At 37.0% G+C, this 17984-nt stretch overlaps 1 long non-coding RNA gene across 1 annotated transcript in view; it reads right to left on the bottom strand.

Moving 5' to 3' along the window:
- Positions 1–9203, bottom strand: part of LOC141571676 (uncharacterized) — a 152711-nt gene extending 143508 nt beyond the window's left edge. Inside the window, exon 1 of the long non-coding RNA XR_012496652.1 lies at positions 9081–9203. This is a non-coding gene — a long non-coding RNA (uncharacterized LOC141571676). The remainder of the gene's footprint in view (positions 1–9080) is intronic.
- Positions 9204–17984: the final 8781 nt, after the last annotated feature.

The following is a 17984-nucleotide window of genomic DNA, read 5'->3' as shown; positions in this document are numbered from 1 at the left end:
AGTCACACAAAATTGTCCCTATTTCAGATGCCAGTTCTCAGGTGGCCACCTGTACTTCTGACCACTGGCAATGCATAAGGGGTTCCCACGCTCTCTCCTCAGGTTTGCTAGTTTGTTAGAATGTCTCACAAAACTCATGGAAACACTATACTTACTATTTTTAGTTTATTGTAAAGGATACAACTCAAGAACAGCCAAATGGAAGAGATGCATCGAATATATACAGGTATACAGGACAAGGTATGGGAGGGCAACACGGAGCTTCCATGCCCTCTCGAGGAGTGATGCTTTCCCAGCACCTTGATGTATTCATCAACTCAAAAACTTGCTGAACCCCATCATTCAGGGGTTTTTATGGAGGTTTCATTACGTAGGCACAGTTGATTACATCATTAGCCATTGGAGACTAACTCAATCTCTAGCCCCTCTTCTCTCCTTGGAGGTCAGGAGATAAAAATTCCAACCTCTAATCATGCCTTGGTTTTCCTGGTGACCAGCCTCCACCCTGAAGCTACTTAGCAGCCCCTCAGCAAAGAGTCTCCTTATAGCATAAACTCAGGTATGATGAAAGATAATTGTTATGAACAATACAAGACACTCCTATCATCCCTATCGCTCAGAAAATTCCAAAGAGTTTCAAGCTCTGTGTCAGGAACTGGGGACAAAGCCCAAATACATTTATCCCACCAGCTAAAGCACATTCTTCTCATGACAAAGTCAGGAGTAGAAGCCCATATCAAGCCCTTGTTTATATCACATACACTAACATCCCACTGATTAAAGCAAGTCATATGGCCAAGCACAAAGTCAAGAGGCAGGGAAGTACAGTACACTCTGACCATACCAAGAGTGTGAATGACAATACTAGTGCAAGGGGGTGAAAGATTGAGCGCAATTAGTCAATCCATCACCGTTCTCAATAAAAATCTGTTAGATGAATGAATGCGTATGGTAGTAATTACAGTTGAAGTGTGTGCTAATAATCCAACTGAATCAGACACTGTAAATGTCAGAGAAATACCAAGAGATGGGTACAAAAATTCTGAGAACTGTAAATGTGGAAGTAATCAGGGTCAGAGAAATGTTTGGATATTTACGGTGTAGGAATGATGAGGTGAGCAACTATAGACAAAGGAGACATTCTAGAGTCAACAGGGTACTACAAAGGAAAAGTATACCACCATCTCAATACAGTAACTAAGCAATGATTTGTTGGTTCCCAATTAGCCTGAGCTAGCTACCATCTTAACCCCCTTATCAAAACTTTATCATTACTTATTGAGAAATACTTTTCCCTATAGAAACACATCTCTGATTTTATGATACTCCAAAACTTGATTCACTTTATGAAAATTCACTTTGACAGAATGCATGTACTTTGCTTTGAAATAGAATTGTAATGAACCAGACAGAAAACTGAGTCTCCGTAAGTGGCTAAGCAACATCCAGAGAATAATTTAAACATTAGGCGGTATAGAGATCTAAGAATAATCACCACTTTCAGAGAGGAAATATAACATTATGATGGAGAACACAGGCACTTGAGCCATTTATATTGGGTCCAAACCCTAGCCCAATCACTTTATAAAAGGGAGTGCTGACAACTATACCTACTTCATAAGCTGTTAATGAGAATTAGGTAAATTACATAAAATGCTATTTAGAAATAATAAGAACTTAAACATTAGCTATTATCATAGGCAGATGTTTGTATCTTCTCAGCTTTTGGTAGACCAAAAGGAGCAGGTAGCATTTAAGAATTAATGATCCAAACAGGTTGAAATGCTCTTCTAGTGAAGAGGTCAGCTTTGACAAAGAGATACACAGGTAGTTAGATAGATAGATAGATAAAATACATACACACAACTATGCACAATATATGTATACATATATATATGTATGTGTGTATATATATATATCTGTATATGTATATTTGCCTAGAAATATTTTCAGAATGAACATAAACACACATTCTTAAAATTCTTCTGGCTTTCTCTTCGGGGAAGGAACATTCCAAAGGTAAACAACTTGGCAGTGTTATAAAAAGTAACTTTGAAAATAATTAGTTATGACTCTTTATTGGATACATTTAAACACTGAAATTGAAATAATATGAAAACAAGGAAACAAAACACTGAGCGCATCCACATATCTTTTCTTTAGGGTAATTTCTATAAAATGAATAGTCTATGTGTTACCTTTTGTAAGAAACCCTTCCAGATTTTTCTAAATAAGTTAACTTTGTTTTCCCTCATACTTCCTATAAAATTGGGTTGTATTTTCATTCTAGCCTTCTTAGTATTAATACTTTAGAAATCTAATAGCCCCCATTAAATTACGAGATATGGTACAAAGGATGTCTGTTTAATAATAATGATAATTATTATAACTAACATTTAAATATTCTTATATAGTTTACAAACAACCCCTACATACATTTTTCTCATTTTTTCTTGTCTCTTTCACAAAAGCCCTGTAATAGATTTGCATTCTTCTCAGCACAACATACACTACTTTGCATATAATAGATTTTCAAAAATATTTTTGGGTTTAAGGAAAACTAAAGCTGTATTGTGTGGGTTATATGAAAATGTTCCCAATTCCCTGAATTTTTATTTCCTTGAAAGCAATTAAGAGAGAAAAAGAAGATTTTTGAATGCTTTCACTTTTTCATTTGTTTACCACCGATATAATATATCCCTAAGATAAAAAAATTCAGAAAGTATTCATTTGACTATCAAGATTGCATATAATGACAACAACATCTAGACAAAGCAGGTTTTTAAATGTTTATTTATTCATGTATTAGATCAGAACATCTTGTTTTCCTTGCTCCTATTTGATTGCTTACTCGAGTCCTGATCAACACTGTACCGTGTTTCCCTGAAAATAAGACCTAGCCAGACAATCAGCTCTAATGCGTCTTTTGGAGCAAAAATTAATATAAGACCCAGTCTTATTTTACTGTAAGACCGGGTCTTATATAATATAATATAAGACCAGGTCTTATATAATATAATATAATACCAGGTCTTGTATTAATTTTTCTCCAAAAGACTTATTAGAGCTGATTGTCTGGCTAGATCGGGGAAACACAGTATAAGCTCCACATCAATGGGTACTCATATATTATAAGAAAAATGAAGAGTTAAACCACCCTTCAAGAAAATGATTGTGTTGGTAATCCGGGACCACCTCAGTTTTCCCCATTCAATGCTTTTTCCTTTAGAAGAAACAGCTTCCTATAGCCCTTTGGGGTCCATTTAGATTCTGACATTTCTCTATTGGAAAATGAACTGAAGCTATCAACTCCCATTTCATTACACAAATACCCTTCAATCGCTAGTAACTACAGCTAAATTATTATCTCATTTGATAACTATTCCACATTGATAAAAGCTCTCTCACCCATTATCCCCTCAAAGTCATCTGGTTTCTTTGCCAGAACTCTTCTACTTTCATGAGCAATTTAAAAATCACTTACAACTCAGAAAATAGCTCACCTCTTATTTAGTTCTTTAAGTCAGCTGTAAGCAGATTCTATGCTATGTCAAAAACCATTTCTTATTTTCACTGGACTCAAATTGCCAATGCTTCTCTGAAATGTAAAGACCATTCAAAATGAAATGGAACAGGCAGGCTGATATCCAGAAATAGATTTCTTTTTCTTATTAAGAACAAATTTTGAGAACAGCCCTAGAAGCTAAATATTATAAGAAAGAAAAGGAAGATCTCTGGAAAAAGAATAAAAACAGAATAGAGTTGAGTACCAGAAAGGAAAGCAATGCATTAAGACATGATTAATGGTATTTGCATGTAGAGCACATGCAAGAAGAAGAAGAAGAAAGAAAAGAAGTTGTCTTGTATTCCATTTGCAACTCAGACTGTTTTCCTGTGGGCATTGAGGATATGCTAAATAAAAGTAAAAGTCTGCCAACAGCAGTGGCTGTGTTCCCATAGGCCCCCGATGAGCCAGAACTCATGTTAGAGAATAAGTATAACAATAAATAGAACCCAGTTCTGCTCACAGCCTAATGGTGGCGACACGTGTATACAACACAGTATTATAGAAATCAGAATGACAGAAATGCTCAAACTGAGGAAATGCAAATGATTTCAAAAGTGTTATGGGATCATAAAAGTGTGAATCATCGATTCAAATTGGGGGGATTAGCAAAATTATCACATAAGAGTTACAATTTAACTGGAAGTTAATAGGACTTGAAATTAATAGGAATTTATTTGGTAGAAAAAGAAGGGAACATGCATCCCAGTCTGAGAAAACAGTAAGAAGACATGAAAATGAATGCCACACTCAGGATGCAGCAAGTAGTCCCACATCGTGGGACTGGGGCCAGGAGAAGAGTTGGGAGAAGATACCAAAAAGTAGGTCGGGACTCTGTTGAACCAGAAAAGTTTGTGTGCTGATAGTGACACAATATTTGTGCTCTAGAAGGGCCCTCTCAGGAAGCAATGTAAGGAAGTTATTAGAAGGCAGAAACTAATGAAGAGCCTCAAGCCACTGCAGTGTTCTAGAATTGAACAGTGACACTGGGATACAAGGAGGCAATGAATAGAAAAGACATTAGGAGATAAATTCTATTGGGCTTAGTAACTCCTGGGCTATGGAAGACTAAGAGGAAGGAGAAAGTGACGCTAGGAAGACAGCTTCTAATTTTAGCTGTTGGATTTATTCACTGGGAAATGCGGAAACAGGAAGACAAGAATGCTTTGAAAAGAGGCAGAGTGAATGGGGTTGACTTGCACTCAGTTGAAAATGTCATGTTATCTACCAGCACGGAGGCAACAGTTGAAATCATAGGAGTGGCCCTAACATGTTAGAAAGAGAAGCACTTTTGAAATTTTATGGAAACACATTTATATTACAAGATCAACTGATTTCCATGATTTATTAACTACCTCATTCACTTCAGAGGCATTGAGCTGTGAGATAGAATGGATAGGGGTGTCCTGCTTCACAAGCTTAGAGCACAGGAAACTTCTATCATGCAAAATAGTACGACTGAGCCCCTCTCTATCCTCCTTACAACATGAATGTCTACTTTCCCTCCTCATTACTAAGTTCCTTACTAGCCTCCACTGAGGGGAGAAACAAAACAAAACAACTTCGTTGATCTACCAGATGCTCCTTCTCTGCCACACTGAATCACTCTAGAAGGCAGTGGTCACCCCCCCACCTCCCCACACACATCCAGGGCAGCCTCTGCCACAAGTGAGGGAAGAATCTCCCCACAGCCCACCTTCCCAAAACTAACCAAGATGAAGCTTCAGGGCCCCTCACTAGCAGAAGCCTTTTCCTGGTCCTGGGAGGGGGGCCCTAGTCATTTTCTATACAGAATTTTGTATTATTTTTTATCTTAAAGAAGGAACCCAATATAAATTCAAATCAAACGACACCTGGATTGGCTTTTACCCACATCCCCACTGCTGCCCTTAGAGTGGCTTTTCTGAGCTGGAGAAGGAAGAAGCAGCTTCTTACCTCTCTGTTCAATTGGTGGTTGTTCCATACCATGGCAGACCTGGGGTTTCTCACTTTTTAGTGACAACAGACAACAGTGGACAAGTTTAATTGTGGACAAATGCAGGAAGCATGCACTGGCCTCATCTAAGATGCTTAGGTCATTACATGCCAGGTATGATATGCTACAGCGACTCCCACATCACCCAATGTCTGGTATGGAGAGCCAGGCACCAGTCCAGCCTTTTCTCTGCCAGAAGGTTCCTCTCAGAGTCCTCTGCAGGTCTTACTGCTGCTACCTGGCCTTAGACTAGAGCAACTCAGTAATCAGATACATTGTAATGACATTAAAACTCAAAGTGTCAGGGTCTCCTTCCTACTTTTCCCAAAAGGCTCCTTGACCTCTATGCAAATTTGACTAACTTCTTTTTCCCCAGGAACCTCCCAGTGTAACAATTTGGAAGGTCAGTCAACCAGACGGTTTCCTCCTTCAGAGCTAGAATTCTATACCTTACAAGCCTAAGGGGGAAAAATATCTCTTTATACTTTCCCTTCACAAAAATCGATGCGTGTTTATCTTACATCAATATAATGAAATGAGCCATTAAAATGTCTTATTTTAACCCCTGAACAAAGAAAAGCAGCTTCAATAATATATCATCCTGGATGTAAGTACATAGCCTGATCTCATTCCGTCACCCTCTCTCACACATACACCTTGCACCATTAAAATTTTGTTTCACTGAATTACACATACGTAAGTAAATTCAATTAGAAACTTCATCTCATACAAGTTACCTGCCACCAAGGGCAAGCCTATGATGGTTCTGGCACTTATAAAATTCCTTTGAACTCCCAAGATACCACTTTGATGTTTTCCAGACACGGAGGGGCAATCTCTAGCTCTGAATACTCTGGACATAGCATTTTGCTGCTGCTGTCGGCCTCATCGAACCTTAACTGGAAACTGAACTGAAAGTGAACACCTTGAATTAAAACTTAGGATGGATGTGAGTCATTAAGGCATGTTCAGGATTCACCTTTATTTCAGAAGGATAAATGTCTCACATATTAACTTGTCTTCTAACTCAATTAACTTAAAGGATGTAAGAGGTCATGTTGCAGCAAAATATGATTTCTTCACTCTTGATTTTTCTGGAAAAAATCCAAACTCTCACCACATTTGATTTTTTAAAAATGTTTCCAGAGGCAATTTTATTATCTTCTCATTCTTGATTTTTTAGAAAGCCAAGTTGGAATTGACTTTATGTGTTATTTTTAAAATTGGGGGATAAGTAAACTCATAAATAAGCTATTAAAAAGTCAAGTAACAAAAATCTCTAAGAAAGTTTTTAAAATTAGTCATTAGGAAGAATCTCACTCTACAAACTATTAAACATGTTATAAAGGTAAACAAAACACTGTGGCATTGACAAAAGTATACCATTAATTAATTATATAGTAACTATTATTTCCAATGATAATGTTGGGATGGGGACTTTCCATAGCGGCCGCCCCAGCCGTTAGTAAGTTGAGGTTTCTGAGTCTTTTGAGTCTCCTGAGTCAGAACTTCCAGGTAACAGAATTGCATCTGTGCTTTTATCCAAGAGTAAGTGTTGGATGGTGGGTCCTGAGCCAGGTCTTCAGCCAACTGTCTATAGGCCGCTCAGGCTGCTAATCCTTACAGCCTCTGGCGTGAGATTATTCTGCAATTCTCCTGTGGAAATTCATTTTTTTAGAGGACTTTCTTTTGCCTTTGTACCAGTCCCTCAGCTCTGTTGTCTCATGATTGATCTGTTTGCTTGTGTAAGGAGTTCTAGAAAACTCTTGCTGCCCTGTCCTGATGGTGGGTCTTCCTGGATTTCCAGAGTCGCTGTGTATTTTATTTTTAAGATATATACTGTCATTTCCATGGGAGCTAGGATGAGGAGAGGTTTGAAAATGTGGATTCAGTCCACTTTCTTGAAGAACTTTCTTATGTAGTCAAATCAATTCCCCCCGCTTCCCTACAATGAGTTCTTTCTTAGCTATTGCCTTCTATTTTTCTCTGGATAACTTTTGACGTTTTATATTTAATTCCTTAATTAGCTTCATTTCATCCCAAATACCTAACCTGTTGTCCCAGTACCAATTAAAAATTTACTTGCATCTGCTCTTTTTTTTCTTAAAGGAAACTCATATGCATTTTGATATCAAAAAATGTTTAAAATATAGTAATTGACAAAAGAAGTTACAGATAAATGTGTTGGAAAAAAGGGAAGAGAATTTTATGCATGAGTCACTATATATCATACATTACATATCCTGATGTATGAATAGAAAATTTATAGAAGGCTATAAATCAAACTGTTAAGTGGAAAGGAAATCCGAAGAAAGGGAGAATTTCCCCGAGAATAATCTCACAATCATACGCAGTGTGAACTAAGAGAAGCGGCAGCCTATAGGTGGCAGGCAGAAGAGAGGGCTATGATCAGCAGAAAAACAAAACCACAAGTGCCCATGTTCACAAATTGAACATTACTACAAAACAACAGCTAACATGAATTGAACTCATGCTATACGCCAGGAACTGTTTTAAGAGCTTTACATGAACTGACATTTAATCGTCGTACAACTCTATATGAGGTAGGCAGTACTCTTTTCACAATATTAGAAACAGGAAAACTGAGGCACAGGGTAGTTAGGTAAATTGTCCAAAGTCACATAGCTATACATGGCACAGCCAGGATTTACCCCGTTAATCCGGTATTAGAGCTCACCCTTCACCCCTGTGCTATTCTACATAGTCTAAAAGACCATCCACTTAGCCTGCAGCCTCTCTCCCACCCTACTTACAATCACCTGAAAGCACTCCTGAAAGCAGAAGCTGTGTTCCAACTGTGGAAATGAAAAGCCTCACTTGGGGAGGGCAGGGGTAGGGGAAGGGGGGAAACCCACTATAAACATAAATATCATATTATCTAAACATTCATCTATAAGTATATGCTGGAAATGAAAAGTCACCATATATTTGAGAAAAACGTACAGCAGAAAAAGCATGAACTCCAACAAAGGGAAGAATTAACTCCCAAGGAAAGAGTTAAGAAAATAGAATAAAATATTTTTAAAAGCATAATTTGTAGTTTTACAGAGATACAGGGGTTGTGTCCACACAAACTACACAAATCAGAGTTCTACAAATCAGAGTTCTTAGAAATTAAAAACATGATTACTGAGATTAAAAACTGATTAACTATGTAACAGAATGAGCATAACAAACGATCAAATTAGTGAGTTGAAAGACGAAAGAATTCTTTCAAGATGTTATGTAAATGCAAGGGCATAAAAATATTAGAAAAATGTTGAGATAGAATCACAAGTTCTGTGATAGACAGAATAATGGCTCCAGAAAGATGTCCACATCTCCAGAACTTGTGAATACATTAACTTACAGGCAAAGTGGACTTTGCAGATGTGATTAAATTAAACGAATGATTTGAGATGAGAAAATTATCGTGGATTATCCATGTGGTTCTGTTGTAACCCAAGAATCCTGGTAAGTAAAAGAGCAAGGAAGGAGAGAGAGTCAGAGGCTTAAAACAGCATGAATTTATTGTCTTACAGTTTTGAGGTTCTGACGTCCAAAATGGGCTCATCGGGCTAAAAATTAAGGAGTCAGCAGGGCTGCATTCCTTTCTAGAGGATTCTCAAGGGGAAAATCCATTCCTTTGCCGTTTCCAGTTTCTAGCAGCCACCCACATTCCTGCGCTCTTGGCCTCTTTCCATCTTCAAAGTCAGAAACAGTAGGTGGAGTTCTTCTCACATCCTATCACTCTGAATACCTCTTCTGGCTCCCTCTTCCACATTTAAGGACCCTCAGACCCTCCAGATAATCCAAATAATCTCTCTATTTTAAGGTCAGCTGATTAGCAAGTTTAATTCCTTCTGTTATCTTAATTCTTTTTTGCCACATAACTCAGTCACAGGTTCTAGAGAACTAACACCAACTTCAAATGCCTCTTGCCTTTACAGTAGATCATTTCAGCCATGCCAAACTTCTACCTTTAAACTTGCCCATTCTAATACACTCTTGGAAGGTGGGGGTGGGGTGGGGGGAGTTGAGTAGTGTAGGAAGAAAAAAACATATTGGATGTCCTGTCTAGTGCACTCTTCAGGGTTATTTCAGCTTTTCATGGTCTTTGAGTTATCTTACAATTCTGTAAGTTTTAGGAAGCTAGAAAACTGATAGTAATGCAAGTGAGTCTTGTTTATAGAAATGCAGATAATGTCCAGAGGAATGCAATCGATTATTGCCATATGGATATTCATGAATTTTGCCAGTTTTCATACATTTTAATGTTTCATTAATTAATGAGTTAAATAAAATCTTTGACACTTTCAATTGGCTCCAGAGTTCCAAAATGGTTACGTCAGGCAAATTCTACCAGCAATTGTTGTCTAGGTGGGAAGACAGATTCCTTGTGCTTCCCACTCCACCATTTTCCCAGAATCCTCAGCATTGTTTTTAGAGATCACATTTTGCTAGTACATTTTTGTTCATTTCGCCATTTTCCATGTTTCTATGGCACATTGTTCTAAGTGAGCTTCTTATAAACTGTGTCATAGGATACTTTCTAATCTAAGCATAGAGGAATTTAACCCAAATTTAACCATAATACTTATTATGTTTGGCCTTATTCCTACAATCGTATTTTATATTTTCTATGTAGTATATTTTCTTTTGTTGTTGTTCTGGTTGGTTTGGTTGTTTTCCTATCGTTTGTTAAACAGATAGATTTTTTTCATTTCATTTATGTTTCTCTAGAGCAGGAATACATTTTCTGTAAAGGGCCAGTTAGTATGTACTTTCATGGACCATACAGTCTCTGTCACAACTACTAAATTCTGTTGTAGCATGGAAACATCCATAGATAATACATAAAGGAATGAACATAGCTAGGTACCAACAAAACTTCATTTTAAGAAAATCAGGGAGTGGGCTAGATTTGGCCTATGGGCTTTGGTTTTATACTATTTTAAAGCTATCTAGTGAGTAGCCTTCCTTTGATTTCCTTTATTGTCTCCTGAAAATCCTATTAGGTCTGTATTGGTCTTTCATATCTCTCAATCCTTTTCTCACATTTTACATCTCTTTGTTACTCTATCTCCTGGATAAATTTATTTCTGTTAATGATAGTAGTTCATGGACACAATAACAAATCAAATAGCAGTTCATGGACACAACAAATCAAATAGTATAGGAAAAGCAACAATCTCCACTCTTATCATTCCCCAGGTCTTCTCTCCTCTTTGAACTATTACTTTTTAATTTTCTGGTTGTTAATTCCACAGTGCTATATATGTTTCTACCTCTATTTCTTGTCTCACTGAAAAATAGAGATTTAGCTCAATTATATTAGCCTTGTCTTTATTAGTCTATATTACTATTCTCTTCCATCTCTTTTCAAAATTTTGTATCTCTAACATAATCTTTAGCTCTATTAATGATTGTCTTAATTCAATCAACTTTGACAATTATTTCTTGATTCTATCTTACTTTGTAAGATAGAATACTAACACTTACCTCCTCATTCCTTCCACTTCCCCACTCTCATCCCGAAACTTTAATTAGGTACACTTTAATTTTTTTTCCTTTTAACCTGATTAAGACAATTAAATTTATATTTTGTCCTGAAACTCAACCAAAGCTTCTATCCTTTATCCATTGCTTGATTCTAAACAGTGAAAATCTGTAAAGGTGTGTACATTTGTATGTTCATATAAATATTGTATAATGCCAGGCCAAGCATGGTGATGGCATTATCTTTCCTTTCAATGTCATAACTCTTAAATCAATTATAACGGTGACTTTAAAATCAAGGACAAACTGATTTTTTTTCTTATGTTAATTGCTTAAAATTGGGGCATTTTTCTTTTTAATATTCGGATCATAGTTTTCTTATTTATCTTCTCTCCTTTCCCATCATATCTCATCGTCATATCGTATTTTCATATATTTCATCATACTATCTATTCTCTTGAGTTCCTTGTCATTTTCTGAAGACACTCCTCCTGAAGATCTAGCTAGCTTCCATGCACCCATCCTCCTGCTCCACTCTCTCCTGACTGCTCTTTTAGGCCAGTGCATAGCTGTTTTTCCTGTGATCTGCCTTCATTGCCCTTCCGGGCTGAGGCTTCTGTTTTCTGGATCCCATGTTGTCTTTCTCTTGCTCAGTTTGCCCCTAGTTCTGCTGGAGTACCTTCTAATGGGCAATTATATTTTTAACTTCTAAAATTTTTTCATGTTGTCTAATTGTTCTTTTCCCTAACAAACTTTTGGCTTTTCTTTGTACCAACCCCCCACGAAAATATCACTTCAAATTTTTTTATTTTGTTTTTTTAAGTTCTGCGCAATTTAACTTTCTCTGCCTCTTCTGGGATCAGTTTGTATATTCACTTGTTTCTATTGGTCCTCCCTTTCATTTAGTTGTTTTTCCTCAAATATCTGATGATCTTCTGTTGTGTATTCATATCTTTCAATGAGAAACTTTTGATTGTCTGGTAACTGGTATGCGTTCTCTTTCCCCAAATACACAGCAGAGTTGATTGCAGAGCTCATGTAACTGGGAGCAGCCTGTCCACTGTGAAGCTTCCCTTTCTGGTGCATGGGAATGGGGCAGGCAGGCAAGGTTGAATTCCCAGTACTAAAATAAGAAGGCCTTTTCCCTGGCAATGGCAGTTTTTAGTGTTTCTTCCTCCTGGACAGGGCTGCCTTATTCTTTTAGTTTGGATGCATTTCTCTCAGAACTCTGTATCCTCCCCAGGAACGCTCTCCCACCTGGTGTGTCACTTACTTTGGAATGTGTCTTGAGAATTTTAGCTTTAGATTAACACTGCTTTTCTAATTCAATCGTTAGGGTCCTTGTTCTAATCAAATCATTAATTATCCTCTTTACTGCCTTAGTGCTTTGTCCAGTTCATGGAATTTGTTCACTGTTTTTAGCGTTTCAGTGGATCTTGTCTTACCTTTTCAGTGTTTTTCTACTGCACATATTTTGGGGTTCCTCAACTCTTCTCCATCCAAACCCATTGATTTCTTTCTTCAAGGTGCAGCTTGTAATTTCTGGTCTGCTGACAATCACTTTTCTTGCTTACCAGTGTTGATATGACTATACCTATACACATTCTGTAAATTTAAGGTATTGGGATAGGTATTTAGGTGGCTATTGAGTTCAGTCCCCTGGTTTATTTATTCTCCTTGAGGCCATTAAGCTAATCATTTGCTGGGATAGTTTTAATCTCTTGTTTCAAGTCAGTGTTATTATCCTGCCTTGAAATCTTTCATTGACACTTTAAATTCTATTTTGATTTCTAGTTAATTAACATGTACATTTCTTGTAAAAATTTAATACTTCTTGATGTCCCCCTCCAATCCTAGAGATAATCACTGTTATCAGCTTTCAATGTTTGCTTGCAAAATTTCTTCTATACATTTATAAAGCTATATAAGATCACATAGAAATATACAGTTTTAAAACAAAAATAGTATTATAATTTAAATTTTGTTTTGCAATTGCTTTTTTAATTTAATAATATGTCTTAGAGTGTTACCTATGATCAGTAAATATAGATCTAGTTCATTTCTTTTAAATGCTGCATAGTTTGGTCTATAGTTTATTGAATATTAATGATTAGTTTTGCTATTACCACAGTGCTGTAACAAATACCCTTGTACACTTCCACTTGTACATATATTAGAATATTTAACTGGTCAAGAACTGACATTGCTGGTTATGTGGGTATGCACATTGAAAATCCCCACAAAGGATTTTTAAATCTATAGGGAGAGTTTCTCTTTACCTTTGAGGGAGAAATGATTATAATAAATGATGTCAAGATGTAAAAAAAAAATTTAGGCGGCTATACAGATATTTTTATATAGTATAAAATATATAAAATATATATTCTGGGGGACTATATATAATATTTTATTTAAAAATGAGAACAGTAGGTGCCTCTGGGCAGGTGGGGAGAAGAGGAGACTAGAATAAGGGAGAGATATATAAGACTGCAATTTATAAAGTTCAATTTCTCAGGGTGGTTAGTAGATTCATTAGTTTTCTTTATACTTCTTATGGTCAAGATAAAACTAAATTCAAGTAGGTCAAGGATTAGATTTATTCTACTTAATTCCAGTGTGGAGTGATTGGAGATCCCTATTTGTAGGGGAAAAAGAACACGCTTACCAAAATATAGAGGTCTACAACTCTGGTACTAAGAAACATGTATCAACCTAGAAAATATCCAGTGAGAACAGAGCACCCAGGTGGAAAGAAAAAGCTTGAGAAGAAAGTGGAGACCTGTTATAGGTACCTTTATGAATCACATAAGAACTCAGTAGATAGTCCCTATTTATGGGGCTATGACACCTTCCGGAAACTAAGTGTCTGAACCTCCATATTTACACATGGCTCTTGCTCTATGTGTAGTTGTATTTTATGTATGTAATTAATAAGCCACCAATGTCAGAGCTCGTGATGCCCAATTTGTTAAGAGCAAAGATGTCTCTAAAATGAGACATTTCTGCTTTCCTCAAAGACTCTTGAGTCAGCAATTGCTATTTCATCAATATTACAGCCTTCAACCTACTAAATATCTGACACCTGCTGACCACATTTTATTTTACTTTTGGAAAGACCCCTTCTGGTAGAAGAGAATCTTTTTCATTACAGAAAAAAGCTCCACTTCCTGCCCAGTGGAGTTTAATCTTAAAAGAGGAACTGACTAGAATAGTAGTAACAAATTCCCAAGAGCTCAAAAGCCTCCCCAGCAGAGAAAAGGCTGGCCTCATTTCTAGATTGCTTTCTGACATAAATTTCTTAGTCATAGGATATTTTAGAGAATTTTATGTGACGCACAAGACAACCACATTTACCCCCATTTGACCTCAACAGAGAATCATGTTGTGATATATTATATATGGTATTCTATTAAGTTTTCATTTGAGAAATGAAAACTCTCAAAATGAAAATTTGGAAAGTTGCTGGTCTTACCAAAACACAAAACAAAACTATTGCGGGGTTCTGGTAGAATTGAGTGTTAAAGAAATTGCCTCTTATAAGTTTCAGAGAGATGGCATTTTTATGTGGGTGACGTTTAAGAACTAGCAAATCACTAAGTTAGAAGACTGGACACCCAAATTCCCAGTCTTAAGAATACATTAGGAGTGTAATTTTAAGATTAAAATGTAAGTCCACAAATATGTAGCTAAGAACACAGCTTCTAAAATGAGCCAAGGAAAAAAATTACTGATATTCAACTCAGTTAGCTATCCTTTCTGACAGGAGATTAAAGCTGCCTATAAGATTTCTTTGACTCTGACTCATTTAATTCATTTAGACATTGCCAGCAGAGCAAGCTACAACAAAGCAGATCCATCGTAACAAGCTCACTCCTGGCTGTTCTAATAAAGAAAAATAATTGAATTGCTGATTTTGATTTTTTAAATGCACTCAGCATTTGCGTATTTGGCTTCACACAAAATAAACATAGGTATATTTATTACATCATCTTCTTCTGTTCCCCACAGGGAGTAGTAAAAACCCCACAGAATAAGCTCCAGGTACCCTGTAAAAATAGTGCATCATTGAAGTATCTTCCTTGCGTTTATGATATCCACACTTTTAAGTTAAAATCTTAGTGTCTTATTTAGAGCAAGCACAGGGTCTGAGCACAGAGATCTACAAGAATAAGTGAATACGTGTGTGCTGACATTAAGCAAATCTACAGTCAACGGATTTCTCAAGAGGCATCGGCTGCAGCGAAGAATGCGTCTGTCAAAGTGGGTGGTGTGGAAAGTTGAGGTAGCAAGCTGGTGGCCACAGACATGTGTTATTCAACTCAAATATTAAAAAAAACAAAACTGGGCCAAAATTTAAAAACAGGATAGTCCACATAAAAATTCAGACTTGTAATTCCCTTGAAAATTGAAAAGCGCCTCATCCCAAATCCACAGGAGCTGAGTAGCTGCATCCTCCTCCATTGCTTACAGTCTATGTATTTGGACTTCTCCAAGCCCACATTGTGTATATTCCCTGCTTGATGCAGTAATACTTGGGTTTAGGACAACTAATACAGAGAGTCAAGCAGTAAACTCAGAATTAAAAGACTTACATGCTCATTCCACAGTTGACACCAAGAAAATCATCATTTGGCTAAATATATTAGCTGGATCCCACCCAAATCTACTGATACGACAAGTCGTGTATCATCTAGTAAATAGTAGCTCTACATAGCTACGTCTAATGCATAGAAAACTTGTTCAAGTAATAAACTATACGGGGGCCGGCCCAGTGGCTCAGACGGTTGGAGCTCCATGCTCCTAACTCTGAAGCCTGCTGATTCAATTCCCACATGGGCCAGTGGGCTCTCAACCACAAGTTTGCCAGTTTGATTCCTCAAGTCCCGCGAGGGATGGTGGGCAGCACCCCCTGCAACTAAAGATTGAACATGGCACCTTGAGTTGAGCTGCCACTGAGCTCCCAGATGGCTCAGTTGGTTGGAGCATGGGCTCTCAACCACAAGGTTGCCAGTTCGACTCCCAAAAGGAATGGTGGGCTGCGTCCCCTGCAACTAACAACGGCAACTGGACCTGGAGCTAAGCTGAGCCCTCCACAACTAAGACTGAAAGGACAACAACTTGACTTGGAAAAATGTCCTGGAAGTACACACTGTTCCCCAATAAAGTCCTGTTCCCCTTCCCCAATAAGAAAATAATAATAAATTATATGACTTTACTGTTCTACAGAGTGAATGATCATTGTATCTTGACTGCTGGGGTGCGGGGGAGAGGAAGAGGTTATCATTAAATTTGTACCTGTGATTTAGAACTTTAGATACTATCTAATTTGAATCTCACACTAGGATTAGAAGGTAGATATTTTACATGTTAGGAAAGCAAAGTTAACCAAACTCACTTGATGTTACACAATTACTAAGTGGTAGGGCCACTATTCAAAGGCTGGTCTTTTTTATTTAAAATAAATCTATATTTTATCAATTTCACCATGTATCCTTGGAGACATACCCTCCACCAAATAATATAATTTTACTCTCACAGGTGTGCACTAAACTAATGATTTTATAATGTTTGTGATTCTGTAGGGGAATATTGGCTCATAATACAGGTATTTCGAGCTTTAAAATGCAAAACTTTAAAGAGACCCTTTTTCACCAACCTCTAAGTGAGCAATTATCCTTCCTTGTATTAGTTTGACAGCTGCTGTAACAGAGACCCAAATTAACAATGGCTCAAACACACTATAAATGTATTTCTTTTCACATAATAGTCTAGGAATAAGCCTATAGCTGGTATTATAGTTCCAACTGGTCAAGTCCCAAGTTCTTTTTATCTTGTTCCCCTGCCCTAGAGTGATGCGGTCATCTCATAGTATAAGATGGCTTGCCACCACCTCTACAATCCAGGCATGTGATGGAGAGGGAGAAAGGAAAACTTACTCTTCCCTTGAAGGATATGATCCTGAAGTTGAGTACAGTAGTTTCACTTCCATTTCAGTTTTAACAAGAACTTCACCAAACAGCCACACCTAGGTGTAAGAGAATCTAGGGAATGTAGTTATTGCCTAGGGGCCATGTACCCAGCTAAAATTTTATTATGGAAGAAGGAAACCAATACTGTTAGTCAACTATCCATCTCAGGCACAACCTTTAAAACTTACATATAAGGTACCATCAAATCACACTCTCTCTTCTGAGCTGAACATGCCTTTGTTTCTTACAACCTGACTTTGCCTGTCCTTCCATTTTTGTTTCACTGTCAAAGCCCTGAGTCTATTGAAAAACCCTCCCTAGGTTAGATTTCATGCCACATTTACCCACATCAAATTTCTTGCCATTCTCTTTTTCAGTGTTTCCCTCTCCCAACTCTCTATGTTGTTTTGTATTGTTCTCACTTAGAAATTACTATTCCCCTATGTTTCAACAAGTGTTAATCTTCCTCCAGATTAATTCAAAACACAAATTTCTAATACACCTGTGTGAAGGTAGAATGAGCATCTTAAGTGGGCTTCCTTTTTCATATTCAATAGTGTACTATTTTGAATAAAATAGGGCAAGACATTATATGTTTATATTTCTTTGTTAGCATCAGGTATATGGATGCATTTAACAAGTATAGTAACAGTGATAGCAGTGATCCTCACATTTCAGGAGAATCACTGGGCATCCATTAGGCAGGCACAATTGCAATAGTCATCATCAACTATTAATACTCATTTTGCAAATTGATCTGTAGAGTCAATGCAGTCCTAATCAAAATCTCAGCAGGCTGTTTGTAGATATCGACAAGCTGACATAAAATTCATATGGAAATGCAAAGGACCCGTTACAGCTAAGACAAACTGAAAAAGAAAAGCAAAGTTGGAGGATAACCACTACCTAATTTCAAATCTTATTATCAAGCTACGTTATCACAACGACATGGTGTCAAAATAAACAAGTAGGTCAC

Source organism: Rhinolophus sinicus, linkage group LG05 (assembly GCF_036562045.2).
Source record: "Rhinolophus sinicus isolate RSC01 linkage group LG05, ASM3656204v1, whole genome shotgun sequence".
NCBI lineage: Eukaryota > Metazoa > Chordata > Mammalia > Chiroptera > Rhinolophidae > Rhinolophus > Rhinolophus sinicus.
This window is presented reverse-complemented; position numbering and strand designations above follow the sequence as displayed.